General features: G+C 35.6%; 1 long non-coding RNA gene across 1 annotated transcript; it reads left to right on the top strand.

Moving 5' to 3' along the window:
- The first annotated feature begins 252 nt into the window (after positions 1 to 252).
- LOC118766453 lies at positions 253 to 14,056 on the top strand. The gene is made up of 3 exons (XR_005002387.1): positions 253 to 386; positions 8,951 to 8,956; positions 14,046 to 14,056. It is a non-coding gene; the product is annotated as an uncharacterized LOC118766453 (long non-coding RNA).
- The last annotated feature ends 2,927 nt before the right edge of the window (positions 14,057 to 16,983 follow it).

A 16,983-nucleotide genomic window follows, 5' to 3' on the forward strand; every position in this document is an offset into this window, starting at 1 on the left:
TTCTCTTCAGGAAGAAATAGGAAATCCGTTGGAAAAAACAAAAACAGAACAGAGGCGGAGCAAAACAAATCGAACGAGGCTCCTAAGAGCCCATGGCCAAACTGTTTATCAATGTATGTTGAAAACTGGTGGTGGGTGCATTGAAGGTTTTAACGGGTCAGGCAGCGGTCATTCCGGTGGGTGGGGGCATGGGGTGCTTAGATGTTCTTTGTGACCGAGACTAAAGTTCTGACTATTTAAAGAACATTAGGTGTATTATATGGGGTGAGACAAAATCTACTTAAAAACATGTGTGTGTGTACTGTTCTATGTGTTCGTATGTGCGTTTGATCACGTGGCCGTCAGTTGGTAAACAGCCCTACACAATGGTCACTGCTGTAAAATCCGTCGGGTGGCAGAAAAAAATTTTTTTTGTGTGCGTGTGTTCGTCTAAACCTGCCTTGTCAAAGAAACCCCCCGTCGTCAAGACAAACCCCCATTCGTCTCCCAGGAGTAATTCCCCTTGCAATGGTTAATCATATTTCTCTTAAAAGTATTTCAGAATTTATTTCCAAGGGCTATTTTGATATAAGTAGTGTAACCGGGCGCAGGTATTATTTATAAGCGTTATTTATAAGCAAGATAAGTATAGCGCCGCCAGTGGGGGCATCGAAAAGCCGACTGTAAAAGTCCGTTTACCATCCGGTCTCTGGCGAACAATATATGGAAGAGTTCGGAGACACAAAGGTTGCACTTCCTTCTGCCCCTGTCAAATGGGAGGGCCACCGACAAAATTGACCATTCCAGGCTGTAGCTTGAGTTCGTATTCTTTAATCGCCATATTAGCTTGCTAAGTCCCGTGGTCTGGCATTTATTCACGTCTCGAAAAGTTGCGTAATGATTGGAGATTCGTGAGGACAATCTTGATGATGAGGCCCCGACATAAGAGTAGACATCTGAGTCCGTGTAAACCTTACATTGGTAGACGGCGTTTCTGATCTTGGAGTTCACCGACGTGAACCTTATTCTATTAGGATTAGTTTCTGAAATTAGAACTGCGTTACTGTTACTATATTTGTTGCGAGAACTGCAGCCGCTTTCTACTTTATTTTCCACTACGTCACTATTAACTAACGGAATAACCCCTGATTCTACACTATCACTCAGAGTGCTGTCATTGCTAGTGCCCGTGGTGCTGCCATTGCCGGAAACGATGCTGGAGTTGCTATTGGGGCTCTCTACCCTAGCGAGCCGAGCTGCGCTCACCTCACTACTGCCATCGCTACCGTCAATGACATCACCCTTATTTATAACTATACCCCTAGTATATAATCCCTGGTTGGAGCTGAGATTATGAGTCACTGTACTGGCTCTCATATCATTATTACTACTATTATTATTCCTACTGGGCGTTAAACCGGGAGCGGAAGAAGCTGTGCCTCCGGAAAAAGGTGGTAGGGTCTTAGTAAGCAGCCTATTATTATGGGAGGCGACTATCTGGGCGAGGTTTTTAGTGTTGGAGAAAGCTATCCTAACTTTATGCGAATTAACCGTGGAGTAATATTTGGAATTTCTGGGGAAGTTATTGGCGATGGCTTGTCGAAACATGAGGGGGAGGTTAGTTCTAATCTGCTTACCAAAGGGAATTACAAACCATATATGCTTGTTCCTATTTATGTGATGGGTCGGGACGCCAGCTCTCGTGAGATCCCCCGGACCGATAATTATCCTTGTTTGCTAAATTAAATGCGGGAGCGACTGCCCCAGCACCCGCCGCGCTCCCGTCACTACTTAAATTATTAATGTTATTATAGACGGCCCTATCCTGATGACCGAATGATGGCATCGGAAGGGCCGGATCAATATAAATTACCTTCTGCCTATAACCGGCCTTGGATAGTGCGGCGTTATAAAATTCTGCTTTCTGCATAAAAATATCGCCCCATATAATACACCTAATATTCTTTAAATAGTCAGAACTTTAGTCTCAGTCACAAAGAACATCTAAGCACCCCATGCCCCCACCCACCGGAATGACCGCTGCCTGACCCGTTAAAACCTTCAACGCACCCACCACCAGTTTTCAACATACATTGATAAACAGTTTGGCCATGGGCTCTTAGGAGCCTCGTTCGATTTGTTTTGCTCCGCCTCTGTTCTGTTTTTGTTTTTTCCAACGGATTTCCTATTTCTTCCTGAAGAGAAAGACACAATATGGTCTCCTTATTCAATCGGAATTTGGTAAATTGTGCCTTTCGAAACACGTGTAGAATGCAATAAAACGATTTCTGTTCAATCTTCGTTCAACTCCATTTCTTCAATTCACTAATAATATTAAAATTCAATTATCCGCACCAACGCACGGTTGCAACACCATATGGTTGTACCTCCAACCGTGCTGTCTTCTGCTGTGATTTTTGCTACCAAGGTATCGGTTAAACCTTTGATTAATCTGCAACAAGATTATTCATCTTTCTATTTCACAAAATATATATATATATATATATAACTACAGATCTAATAATGAGGGATCATCAATTTGGGCAAAATATTTTATAAGCTCTCTGTTGGCACACCAGGCTGTCATTATTGTTGAGATTAGTGAACAACTCCAAGTATTCTTATGACAAGGTCCAAGTTTATGGTTCATCACAATTCTGTCATTCAACTACGGTAGTAGTTGAATAATATTCTTGAGGCCACAATTTAGTCACATGCAGCATCTTTCAGAGCTTATCCATAATACAGGTCTTAACCAAATTGAAAACTGTTAACATTTTTTAAGAGAACTGGTCCCTAGCTACATTTTAGCAGACAAAAAATGAGATTTGGTCCAGTAGAAAAAAATTTACATCAAAATTTGTAGCAATGTTATAGGAGAGTAAGTAACGCTACCAGTCAAGTTTTGATCTAAATAACCTTTTTTTTATTTTTAAAAACAAAGTATTTTTTAAACTTTGCTTCAAAGAAACCATGAAGAATTTCATGGTTTTGGCCCCATGCAACAAAAATTTGTATCAAAAAGTTGTGAAAAAATATAAGGCAAAAAATTGGATTTAAGGAATTTCATGGTCTCAATCTTATGCAATGAAGTTTAAAAAAAAAAAAAGTGATGAATGTTTGTTTCTCAAATTTGAGGGTAATAATACAGTTTTATACTGTTTTATGAATATAGTTCTAAAAGGGATTTTTAATTATGTCACCGGTATCATTGAGTTAAGGAAAAAATTATCAATGACACCCCTAATTGATATATTTGACACATTATTAATTAGCACAATAACATGGCCTGGAAAGAACATGGATTACATGGAAAAATGCGAGCTTGAGAAATGATATTCTTAAGATTATAAAACCGGAAAAGTATAGGACAACATTTTACACTTGTAAAAGTTCAGGACAAGTTATTACATCTGGTAAAGTACAGAACAAGAAAATCTTTACTTAGAATATTACAGTTAAGGATAAAATTTGAATAATAAGAAATATTTTATTTTAATTTACAAAGTAACATTATAATTAAAAAAGATACCGTCATTGACACACTGGAATACTTTAAAAAATGAAAGTCAGAAATACCAATATGGCTAGTTTTATGCAAAATAGAATAGTATAAATGGTAGGCAAATTCATTATGTGAAAAAATAGGCATTGGGTCAAGCCAAAAATGTGAAGACTTGGCAATGACTTAGGCAATAACTCAAGCAAATTTTGCTGTGAATTTGTTGTTATAGGTAGATATTACTGTAATGTATAAATAATTTTTGTATTATTCTATTTACTGTACTAATTATGTACTACTACTATTTTTATAACCTATTTTCAAATTTCTAATTATTATTTAATAATTTTTTTTAAATGAATTTTTTTTAAAGTGCAAAAAATATTTTGGGCTATTTTTTATTTTTAATAGAAGTAACAAGTAATAACTTGTAATAAAATTTTTAGTTTTAATAAAAGCAAATATTTTCTAAATCTAAATATTTTAGTTGAAATTTTATCCTTAGTTGCAATATTTTAAGTAAAAGTTTTCTTGTTACTATACCAGATGTAAAAACCTGTCCTGAACTTTTCCACATGTAATAACTTGTCCTATACTTTTCCAGTTTTATAATCTCAAGAATATTATTTCTCTTGCTCACATTTTTTCATGTAATATTTTAAATCCATGGTTGGGTTCCAGTCAAACTGGTTTTTACACAGAGTAATATGTAAGAGACGGTACAAATTGTCTATATTAGAGTAAATTTGGCTTACAGCTGTTTCCAGTAGCCGTTCTAGGTACATTACTGATCAGTTTTACTTAACAGGTCTATTGATCAGTTGATTGAACTACCTAAAAAACTAAATACTGTTTTCATCAGAGCCATTTCCTGTTATACCAAAGCAGAACATTGAAGGAATAATACATATATGGGGAAGGGAGGAAAAGAAATTTTTAATGTGAAGATAGACGCAGGAATGGCTGTGTGGTAAGTAGCTTGCTTACCAGCCACATGGTTCTGGGTTCAGTCTCACTGTGTGGCACCTTGGGCAAGTGTCTTCTACTATAGCCTCAGGCCAACCAAAGCCTTGTGAGTGGATTTGGTAGGCAGAAACTGAAAAGAAGCCCGTCGTATATATGTGTGCGTGTGTGTGTGTGTCTGTGTTTGTCCCCGCCCCCAATATTGCTTGACAACCGATGCTGGCATGTTTATGTCCCTGTAACTTAGTGGTTTGGCAAAAGAGACTGATAGAATAAGTACTAGGCTTACAAAGTATAAGTCCTGGGGGGCGATTTGCTCAACTAAAAGGCTGTGCTCCAGCATGATCTCAGTCAGATTACTGAAACAAGTAAAAAAGAAAAAAAGAAAAAGAATGAAAAAGAAAATGAATGAAATACTACTGAGCATTTTACCTGGTGTGTTAACAATTCTGCCAGTTTGCCAACTTACTGGAATTATATACTGCCTCTTCTACATGACTGAAGGTAATCTGTATCCCAGTAATGTATCCTTGATGTTACTGAACCGGGAATGTTGAAATCCAAAGTTCCCTTTGATGAAATTTCAACTGAGGATGCGCAGGCATGACTGTGTGGTAAGAAGTTTACTTTCCAACCACATGGTTCTGGGTTCAGTTCCACTACATAATACCTTTGGCAAGTATCTTCTACTATAGCATTGGGATGACCAAAGCTTTGTGAGTGGATTTTGTAGACAGAAACTCAAAAAAGCCAATCATGTATGTGTGTGTGTGGGGGGGGGGGGTATGTGTGAGTGTGTATTTACGTGTGTTTATGTTGTGTTTATCCCCTCACCATCACTTGACAACCGATGTTGGTGTGTTTACGTCAAATAGCAGTCAGAAAAAGAGACCTATAGAATAAGTACTAAGCTTAAAAAGAATAAGTCCTGGGGACGATTTCTTCAACTAAAACCCTTTTAAGGCAGTGCTCCAGCATGGCCACCGCCTAATGACTGAAACAAGTAAAAGATAACAGATAACCATGTTGGTCAGTCTTCACTTTGAGTGCATTTATAGAGTCTGCTCTCAAAGTGAGGGACTGCAGAATAGTGAAACACATCGTGTCTAAAAACCATTGGACAACAGCAGCAAAAGTGACAGCAGAGCTCAACCACCACCTTTCCAACCCTGTGTCAACCAAAACCGTTCATTGTGAGCTCAATAAAGCTGAATACCATGAGAGGGCTGAAATTGCTAAACCCCTCCTGTCCCCTATCAACATTGATAAGTGGAAAAAGTGCTGTCTAGACTAACAGAAATGGTCAATGACGCAATGGAACAATTTCATCTTCTTTGATGAATCATCTTTCTCAAATGGTAAAGACAATAATTTCTGTCACAGAGGTAAGATAGTATTGCCTAACCAAAGAGAAACGCCATCATAGCTTAATAATTTATGGAGCAATCCAAAGACTCATAATTGCACAGACTTCAAATAACAACATTAGATCTTACAAATCCACATTAATCTTTGGTTATCTGAGAGAATACATATTTGATGCTCCAAGTCACGGGTGATATTGTTTTCATGTTTATGGTTAGATCTATTATCACACAAGCAATATGCATTTTATTGGCATTTTGTCCAACTCTGCATTGTTGATTTGCAAATGGCTGCTGATGTTAGATTACATACAGAATCAGATTAATGAAAGATGCATCCTTGAAATTACGACCACTTTAGATCAGATCATAAGAGCAAACAATATTTGCATTTTCCCATATAAAATGTTAGAGGTTGAAACTGAAGAATCTCAACATACAACAAAGCATAATACTCTAATGTAATTAATCAATATGGCATTCAAGGGAGATTGAAACGGACTGAAAAGATTATAACTTCCCAGCTGTTGATGTAAGGGTAATGATTTTTATGAATACTGACAATGAACAATCTTTAAAGCATGATTTTTGTGTTTAAAAATTAAGATACTCCTCTAATCAATTTTAAAATATTGATCCCCAAATCTTGACACAACAGCTTAAATATTGGTGAATCAGGACAGCAATTGTTCTATTATTAGTATGTGCAATATATGATTCCTCAAACATCAGTAAAAGACTTTTTATTTCTAACTAGCAGTATCACCCAGCATTGCTTGGGTTTGTTTCAACCCTTTAGAATTGGAATTTTTGAAAAGTAAAACTTTTGCATTATGTAGCTTTTTATTCTCTTTAAGTGAACAATTTTCTGGTTGAAATACACCGACAAATGGTGTCACAGCAGTCATAAAATCGTAAAAAATAGGGATTTTCATTGAAAAAAAAGCACCTTTTTGATGTAAATAATTTTTGGTCTTAACATGGTCCGATTTGAATTTTATCTTCTACGGAATGAAGAGCAAGCCTTCTTCTATCATACTCTGAATTTTGGTCAACTTGCACTGCAGGGTCTCGGAAAAGATAGTGTTAGTTGAAGGCTACCAAACCTGCCATACACAGACAACTTCAGCTTTATATATATAAATATTTACAAGCAAGGCCAGCAATTTTTTGAATAAGTAGGCATTAGTCAATTAATTGACCTTCAGTGGTTGAGCGGTAAATTATTTTATTGACCTTTGAAAGATGAAAGACAAAATTAACCTTCATAGGATTTGAACTCTGAATGTAAATCACCAGAAGAAATACTGCAAGAAAGTTATCCTCATGCTCTGACAATTCTGCTAATATACTATTCATGTATATATGGTGGAATATTTTGTCAACAACAGGTTGTTGATTCTCATCTTCAATTTGAGGCAATGATTTGAATTATGTGAGATATCTCAGAGTTGTCTCAAAGATGTCTCAGAATTCAAAGTATCAAAGACTTGCCAATTACACAGCTACAGTTGCTGGTAATGCAGCTGTAGAACATACAGTTATTTTACCATTGCCATCATAATCTCCAAAGTCCCGTAGTGAGAGCATTTGAAAATCTAAACTTATTTACCAAAATGTGCAATCTTGCATGGCATAAAATCAGATATAACCTTTTTCTGAGACAAATCCCTTCAGACAAACTAGATGTTGTAGCAAGAGTGTTTAAGATAAAATTTCCAAGAATTACCAAACGATATTTGCAAAATAAATATTTCTTAGACATTAAGACATATTGGTGCTATATCAAATTCCAGAAAACATGATTATTTCATACCTCATATTTTGATCCTTTATCATGAAGAAGATAAATTTAATGACCCTGGCAAAATGAACAAAGTAATGTGTGCAGAAATATCTGGTCCATGTATGGAACCAACATTTCATGAAACCATTAATAAATGAATTATGCATGCTTTCTGTGACAATCTAAATATTAACACACCATGCATGAAGCATTATAAATGTAGTCAAGGCTTCCCTAAAGAATTTGAGAAACATACTCAAGTGAATGTTGATGGATATCCAGAATATAAGAGGATCAAACAGCACTGTGCAAATCGGCAACAAATACAGATGACAACAGACACACTTCTCTTTATTGCATGGTTGTGAGGTTAAGAAGCTCACTTTGAAATCATGTGGTTTTTGGGATCAGCCCCCCCCCCCACTGCTTGACATCTTGGGCATGTATCTTCTACTATAGACTCAGACCAACCAATGTCATGTGAGTGAGTTTAGTAGACAGAAACACTGTAGAAGCCTGTTGTGTATGTAAGTGTATGTGTGTGTATGTGTGTGTGTGTGTATGTGTGTATGTGTGTGTGTGTGTGCGTGCATGTGTACGTGTGTGTGTATGTGTGTGTGTGTGTGCACATGTGTGTGTGTGCACACGTGTGTGTGTACATGTGTATGTGTGTGTGCGTGTGTGTGTGCATGCGTGTGTGTTTGATTGCCCCTACCATACTGCAGTGTGTTAGTTTGTTTACAGCCCTAAAACTTAGTGGTTCAGCAAGAGACCAATAATAAGTTTTGAGGTTGATTTGTTTGAATATACACTTTAAGTCAATGCCCCAACATGGCCAAAGTCCAGAGAGTGAAAGAAGTAAAAAAATTTTTTAAATAAATCAATATAGAAATATGATTTTCAAGGAAACACATCTTCAGATATATGCATAAAGAGCTACAATTTTGCAAATTTTTAAATTGATAAAATTAATAATGATGACCAAGTAATTTTTCTCAATAAAATTATGTAATACTTAAGTACCAGAATGTTTCTGAGTTAATGACTTCTAGAAAACAAAATGTATAACAAATTTTGTGTAGTCGTATAAGAGGCACTTCATTTGAAAAATAAACAAAGGGTATTTTACTGAAGGAAATGAAAAGCAATTATTACAAACTACTAATTAAAACAAAAGTACCTTCCTGACAACATGGTTCCTCTTGAATGAACAACATTTCTGGGAGTGAAGCTTGCACTGTTCATCCATTCCAATTTTATATTTTTGATAAAAAAGACTTCAGTAGTTTGACTCTGAGTCAAAACTATTGAAAATTTTGCAAGACGCAACAAAAATTTTAGGACAATAAAAATAAGAAAAACGTGGAAATTTTACCAGTGAGTGTGTTACATAACAAGGCACAAAAAGAACATGACTCTCCCCAGGTACAATAGAATATGCTTCAACACACGAACTCATATAATCTTGCAAACCAAATCCAAAAACAAGACTTCAGTAGACAAATCAAGAATCAGTGATGACAGTGGAACTAATACAAGACTCAGAATATTATTTTTGAAAGTAAAACAAGTTGTTAAAGTAATTAAAAAAGATTACACAGCAACAAAAATTTGATAAGTAATGGCAATAAATACATTAAAAAAAGTATGACTGAAGTTTCCTCCCATGAACTTCCTTTTCGTATCAGGCATTTGTCAATCGTGATATTGCTCTATAGATAATCCAAAACCCCCAAGGCAACTCTACCAGCATTTTGAAGAAAACATGATAAAATATTCCCCAAAATCAAGGTGCTTTTGGGGGGTGGGGTGGGGGGTGGGGTGGGAGGAATAAGAGCAATAAATAAATGCTTGTATTCAGTATGGAGATTGTGCAATCCTGAAATTGTTTTACCTGATTTCCGTCAGTAACGAGAACTAATCATACAAGATGAGACAAATGTCAGGAGTTTGAATTTGAAACAAGACATACTTAAATGTATTATACATACTTAACCCTTTTGCTACCATATTTATTTTGAGATGCTCTGTGTTTCTTTCAATTACTTTAAATATAACAAAGAATTTAGTAAACTAACTTAGCTATCATTCAGCTAGTGTTAGGAACATAAATTGTGACTAAGGTTTGGTGGAAGATTTTAGTTTAAAACTTATGAAAACAAGACATTCATAAAACAGAGCCAGAGGCGGTTTCAGCCAGGCTGGTAACAAAAGGGTTAAATGTTAATTACTTGTAGAGACACCATAATTCATTATGCAATCATAACATACTACAAAGTATATTAAAATGTTTTATAAGAAAAATATTGAGTTCTGTTGTGTTAGCAGTGCTATTACATCACTTGTTAAGATTATCTCTTCATATTTTCTATAGAAATATAGAAATTACAACCAGCATTGATTTGTTATGATGTTTTGTATCTGAATCAGCTGAGATAACCTTAAAAAGGGGCTTAATGGCACTGCTAACATGGTAGGACACTGTATTAACTAATAAAGTGTTTAATATGTTGTTGTATTTCGGAATGGTCATTTTGCCAGTTTAGCCAATAAAAACACATGCACTATATATTTGGTGTTACTTTGCTTCAGTGTTATTTATTTTTTACATTAATCTTAATTTTATTTCGGCCAGAGTTCTTTCGTCACACTCCTGTGACCGCATCAGTGGTCCTTTGTTTTCTTCTTTCTTATTTGTGTCTCTCCTTACTAACCATCAGCCATTTTGTATATAAGTGTTTAATATACTTAAATGTGTAATATACTCTTTTTGTATATTGTAGTATATTATACTTTTAGTATAGTATACTATATTATACTCTTTTCCCTACAGTATCTATAATGCATACATAAACGTATTATCACTGCAGCATCTATTATACATAATTATATGTATTATCACTGCACTCAATGATGATCTGGCTGATCATAGACTCTTCTTCATTGATGGATCAGGAGGATCTGGCAAGGCTTATTTGTATAATATTCTATGTAATTTGTACTATACTCTAATTGGCTACTTGAAGCAAAATGTTGCAAAAACTGTTCGCTTTTGTTCAACCAGAGGAATTGCAGCAGATTTGTTATGTGGGTGAATGGTACACAGCAGATTTCAACTTACAGCTTCTGCCATGAATACATCAACATCTTACATGATAATTCCGGTTTTTAAAGCTACTCCTACCTCTTCTTCATCAATGAAGCATTAATGCTATCTTCCAATTGGCTTCAAATAATTAATGTGCTTTAAAAGAAGATAAAGAGGGATAGCAAACTATTTAAGCAAATTATTTAAGGCAAAGTTATTCTTCTTGAAGAGGCTTTCCATCAAGTAGTGAATGCAATATTAAGAGATTTAAGTGTTGATATAGAATCATGTGTCAGTAGTTACCATTTTGGAGATATGTGCAAAAATTATATCTAATTGGTTAACAAGTGATCAGCAACACAAGATGAATTCTCAATGTTCCTGCTTAAAATTGGCAATGGAGCTTTACAAAAGGATGTAATAATGGCTTCGAGTAATGCATATGATAAAAAATCATGGAAAGGAAACTTGAGAAATATATGGTGAATTCGTCACAATGTCACACATGGAATAAGCAACATATAAATTTCAGCATAGATAGTCCTCAAACATCAAAAGCAAAGATGTGCTCATGTTCAGCATTTTATTATTGGATGTATTCTCGGTAATGTCACGCCAGACCAAAGTGTCACTTTGCAATTTAATCATCATCAACATTTAACATCCATTTTCCATGTTGGCATGGGTTGGTTGACTTGACAGGAACTGACAATGCCAGGAGCTGCACCAGGTTCCAGAGTATGTTTTATTTTGGTTTCTACAGCTTGATGTCCTTCCTAACACCAGCCACTTTACGGAGTGTACTGGGTGTTTTTATGTGACACTGTCACCAATGCTTTTTATGTGGCACCTGAAAAATCAGCAGTAAATTTTCCCTTTGACTTTTTGTATGCCCAAATTTTACCAAGGATTCCCCTCCCATCATAGACTGAAATTAAAGAAAGTTTGCATAATATGGATTCTTTGAAACTTGAATCAAGTATTAAACTTTTTAATGATCCTCATCTGATCATCATGTCACTGCATGAGATTTGTATTCATACATTATATTTACAAGAAGACAAATCTAGCCCATACCAAGGATTATTTTGACTTTAAACACAATTTAACTATTCTGGTTGGAAAGAAGAAACTTTCCTGTTATTTCTGCATTTTCAATGATGGTAAACAAATTGCAAAACTTTTAATAAAATAGGTTTCTTCTTATTGTAACCTGTATTCAGCTATGTCCAATCTTATGTAATTCTGAGTACAATTTGGCTCTACAGATGGAAGGATACAAAAGTCAAAGACCCTGGAAATCAAATGCCTCAACAAAAAATGCTGTCATCATGAAATTTTTACATTAAATATCTTATAATAAAATTTTGCATTGCTTTACTTATTCTATAATTAAACGAACCTCATCATTTTTGATAGGTATAACTCAAGCATTTATGATAATGATGGTAATGCTAATCACTTCATGCTTATGTTATGGAGGTTGATTAAAGCACTGAAATGTAATTCTGATGTATGTAGACAATAGACAAAGATTTAGAATTTTTGTGTTCACATAATGTAACTTATGTATTGTATTGAAATATTTAACATTAAAAGTGTTTAAACGCTTTGTGTTTCCTTGGGCTACTAAAAATATGTATTATCATGTAGATTTTTTTGTGAGCATTCCATTGAGATGTGTAAGTGTCAGTATGCTGTGTTTATATGATCTATTAATATTCATATTTAAAATAAATGTATTCGGAAAGTCTATAATGATAGTTAAGCATGTGTTTTGAAACTTGGGAAGTTTTCCTGAGATAGATAATGTACAGTTGGTTCAAATGAATTACTGATATGTTTAAATGCTGACCTGATGAGTCTAGGTGATCAAAAATATGTTGATGTGGGTCTACAATATTTAGACAATCAAATAATACTTTGATTCATTGAGGTATTGAAGCAACATTGAGGATACCACTAAAGATTTCCCTTCATGTGCTGGTAATCCAGCTTTGTAGGGCTTATTGACACTAGACAATAATTTCACAGGAAAATAAATGTTAAGTTGTGTATTTCATTCTATGAAACGATGGTGATGGTCGTTTAGAGAATGCATGGGCTAAGACTACGCGCCTTCCCTAGTCAGTTAAGGTGAGACAGTGTCACGTGACAACTTGCTGGGGCTGTCTGCTGGAGCCTAGTGGCAGGTATTTAAAGGGAAAAATTTGACAAGTCAGTCAGTCACTGGCTGACACTTGCTGACGATACAGCAAAGAGGCCGTGAACAGAAGAAAGAAGAAGAAAGAAGACATGCACCCAACACCAGAGCTGAAGACACCTCCGAAAGGAGGGGCCCCGCCACGTCAAAATGGTAGAGGATTAGGGGCCAAAACTGGACGTGGTTCCTCCTGATGATGTCTTGAGCTGACTGGATCCTATAAAGGAGCTGTTGTAGTAGCAGACCACCAAACATGGTTGTAATTCCTCCTAATGAGGGTTGTAGCAATGCTTTTGAATTGGCTCCAAATAAGAATTAAAATCAGGTTACTGGTTCAATTCTCTAGCAAACAGTTCCATTTTCTGGTGCCTACCCTAAAGTGTATTTTCGAAAGAGACACAGGCAGGGATTTGGTATAGAGCAAAAATATGCAATGAAAGTTTAGACAACCATTATTTCTATGGCTGTGTTATAATTGACATATTGAATAATCAATAGGAACAGAAGTAATAGAAGTTTCTTTTCCTATATAGTCCCAGGCTGAATAAAGCTTTGTGAGTGGATTTGGTAGGCAGAAACTGAAAGAAGCTCTCTACATATATGTAAATATAATAATAATGATAATAATGAAATTATTGTATACAGTGCTCAGGTGCACCACAACTTGTCAAAAGTGCATATAAAGAATATGCAGTAATGTACATATGTCTGGGAAGTGAACAGTGTATGAGTCAGATACATGCTTGCATGTGTATGGAGGAGAGAAAATCAGGTGTAGTGTTGGTGAATCTCAGGAAGCATGGAAGTTTTGAAGGATGCAGTGCTCCGACAGCTAACAACTGATGCCAGCAGTTTGTTCCATGCTTCAGCAAATGTTAGCGTATGTATATGAATATGTATATATCCATTCATGTGTATCTTTGTGTCTGTATTTGTCCCCCACCATCGCTTGTAACTGGTGTTGGTTTGTTTATGTCTACATAACTTATTTGTTCAGCATAAGAGATCAATTGTACCAGGCTTTAAAAAAATAAGTACTAGTGTCAATTTGTCTGACTAAGCCCTTCAAGACAATGCCCCAGCATGGCCAAAGTCCAATTACTAAGCAAGTAAAAGATAAAGTATAGAAGGTAAATAACCAGAGAATTATCTTCAACAAGATTTTATTAATAAACCAAACATTTTTATATACGTAATGTACTATTTGTTGAATTTTTGTATGTTCTGTATGTGAATTAAGAAATAGTGACATTGCCAAAAGATGAGAGCTGTGGAATCTCACATAAACGTAGGACATAGCCTAGGGTTACAACAAAAATAATCTCTAAGACAGAAAGTTATGGCATGAGAGTTACCTTATTAAATGTGTGCTTCACAACGCATAGCCTTCAGCCACAATAAGAAAAATCCCTATAAAGGGATGAACTTCAGGGGTTTTTATATGCTCGTTAAAACGTTTTGAAATATCCCTTAAGACTTTTAGGCGTGAATTTAATCTTTTCTTTTTGTCTGTCAATGCTTATCAAAAACTGATATCAAAGATAATTGGTCGGAAAAAATGTCGTTAGATGTTATAATAGAGCTTAAAGATATAGCCAAATTAACTCTGATCGACATTAGGAAATATTAATCTCTGGTAATATTAATCACTTGTAGCAATTATCTCTGGTCAACATTATCAAATATGTTATTATTAGTCAGCAGAAGCAATTTTCTGTAATCAACATTACCAAACATAATAATATTATTTGCTACAAGCAGTTTTGATTTCAAAACTTAAACATTCCAAGTTCAAATTCAAAGAAAGCTATCTGCTACACTTCTGTTGATGACAAAAGATCTCTCTCTCTCTCTCTCTCTCTTCTCTCTCTCTCTCTCTCTCTCCCTCTCCCTCTCTCTCTCTCTCTTTCTCTCTTTCTTCCTTCCTCTTTCTCTCCCTTCCTCTCCTTATCCCTTTAACATTTAAACCGGCCATTTCAGGCCCAAACATTCTACCTGTTTTCTGTTCAAACTGGCCAGATCTGACCTCTCACACCTACTCTACAATGTTATTCTCAAAATAAACAATCACATCATAAAAATCTCAAAGCTAAAAGATAACACATATTTCAAAACAATGTGGCTCAGTAAGCATCACTTTTCACAGAGTAAATTGAATGCTAAAAGGTTAACCCTTTAACCTCAAGGTAAACAATACTTAACATTCAAATATCAAGTATTGTGGAAGATACTCAACACCAAAGCACCAATCTCAGAATCCCAGTTGTCCCCAACAGAGCAGTTTTGGGGGCATGCTCTGCCCTCATATCAATTCCAATTTCTCCAACATCCCTTCATCATCAAAAAATAAAGCTCCATGACAACTGTATTCATCATCTTAATCCATTTTGTTCTAAGTCTGTGTTGTTCACCCACAAGGCACCTACCAGGGGAAAGTCAGTTACCTGTGGGTTTGTCCTCATTTATGCCGTCGTTTGTATTAATTCTTTTATCCATTATTCTCATGATCAAGAAAGTGGTGATAAGGTGTCACAACCACCAGTATTTTTATTGAGACACTATCTCTAGAGGGGTTTGTCTCAAAAGACTCAGAGGGGCCTCACTGCCCTTAAAAGTTTAAGTGAGCTATCCTGCACTGGATACCAACCCAATACTCTGAGTTCTGCAGCTGTTGAAATTCATATATAAATTCAGTTACAAATGTGAAGGATATCAGCAAAAAGATGGGCAACTGGAAGGCCCCGGGACCAGATGGAGTTCAAGGCTACTGGATCAAAAGACTTGGTGAATGTCATGCACAAATTTCTGCACAACTCAGCACTTTGTTAAATGCCAACCAAGTAACACCAGAGTGGTTGACAATGGGCAGGACAGTGCTATGCTTGAAAAACAGCGAAAAATTGTAATACAGTAGACAATTACAGGCCAATATCTTGCTTGTCACTCATGTGGAAATTATTAACTGGGATAGTCGCAGAGTCATTATTATTATTATTGCTGTTGATGTTGTTATTATTATTATTATTATTATTATTATTATTCAGTAGTTTTATTTTTATAGCGTGCTTTCACTTCACTACCGAGCACAGCTCTGTGTGCCTTGGGTATGTGCTGTGATTTGTTGTGATGCTCTGATGGTTATTGTATGGAAAGTGTTCTGCGTAGGATGTGTGCAGTGCCTAGTTGTGCAATTTTCTGTATGTTATATGTGTTGTAAGTCCTGGTGTTTTTGTTATGTATTTGTCTGAATATTTTTTTATCATGCCTAATGCACCTACTATGATAGGAATTGTTTCTGTTTTCAGATTCCACATTCTAGTTACCTCTATTTCCAGGTCTTTGTATTTTGAGAGTTTCTCCATTTCTTTTAGAGACACGTTGTCATCAGCCGGTATTGATACATCAATTAGAAAGCATTTTTTTTCTTCATGATCTCTGACAACTATATCTGGTCTGTTGGCCTTAATTTCTCTATCTGTGTGTATCGGCATATCCCAGAGTATGGTTGCTTTCTCGTTTTCTGTGACCTTTTCTGGTGTGTGCCTATACCATCTTTTTTCTGTTGTGATTCTATAATGTTGGCATAGCTTCCAATGTATGTAGGTTCCAACTCTGTCATGTCTGTGAATATATTCCTTCTTAGCCAGGACTGGGCAGCTAGAGATAATATGATTTATTGTTTCTTGTCCATCTCCACATATTCTGCAGTTACTTGTAATATTTTTTTTCATTACATGTTTTTGGTAATTTCTGGTGGGGAGGCTTTGGTCTTGTGCTGCAATTAAAAATCCCTCTGTTTCTGCTTTGAGTCCTGAGCTTCTCAACCATTGCTGGGATTTTTCTTTGTCTATTTCTTTTGCGTTTAGTTTAGTCCAGTATTTACCATGAAGGGGCTTTTCTTGCCATCGTTTTATCATGGTTCGTTGCTGTTCTATTTTTAGTTTGGATTTCATTTGTTTTATAGCTTTTGTTGTTTCTTCATCTTCTTCTTCTTCTTCTTCATGTTTATTAGGTGGTATGATTTCTTGTTTGTATTTGTCAGCTTCCTTAAATACTGAGAACAGTTTTTTGTTTTGCTCGTGTTTTGCCGCTATCTGG

This window comes from Octopus sinensis, linkage group LG1 (assembly GCF_006345805.1).
Source record: "Octopus sinensis linkage group LG1, ASM634580v1, whole genome shotgun sequence".
NCBI lineage: Eukaryota > Metazoa > Mollusca > Cephalopoda > Octopoda > Octopodidae > Octopus > Octopus sinensis.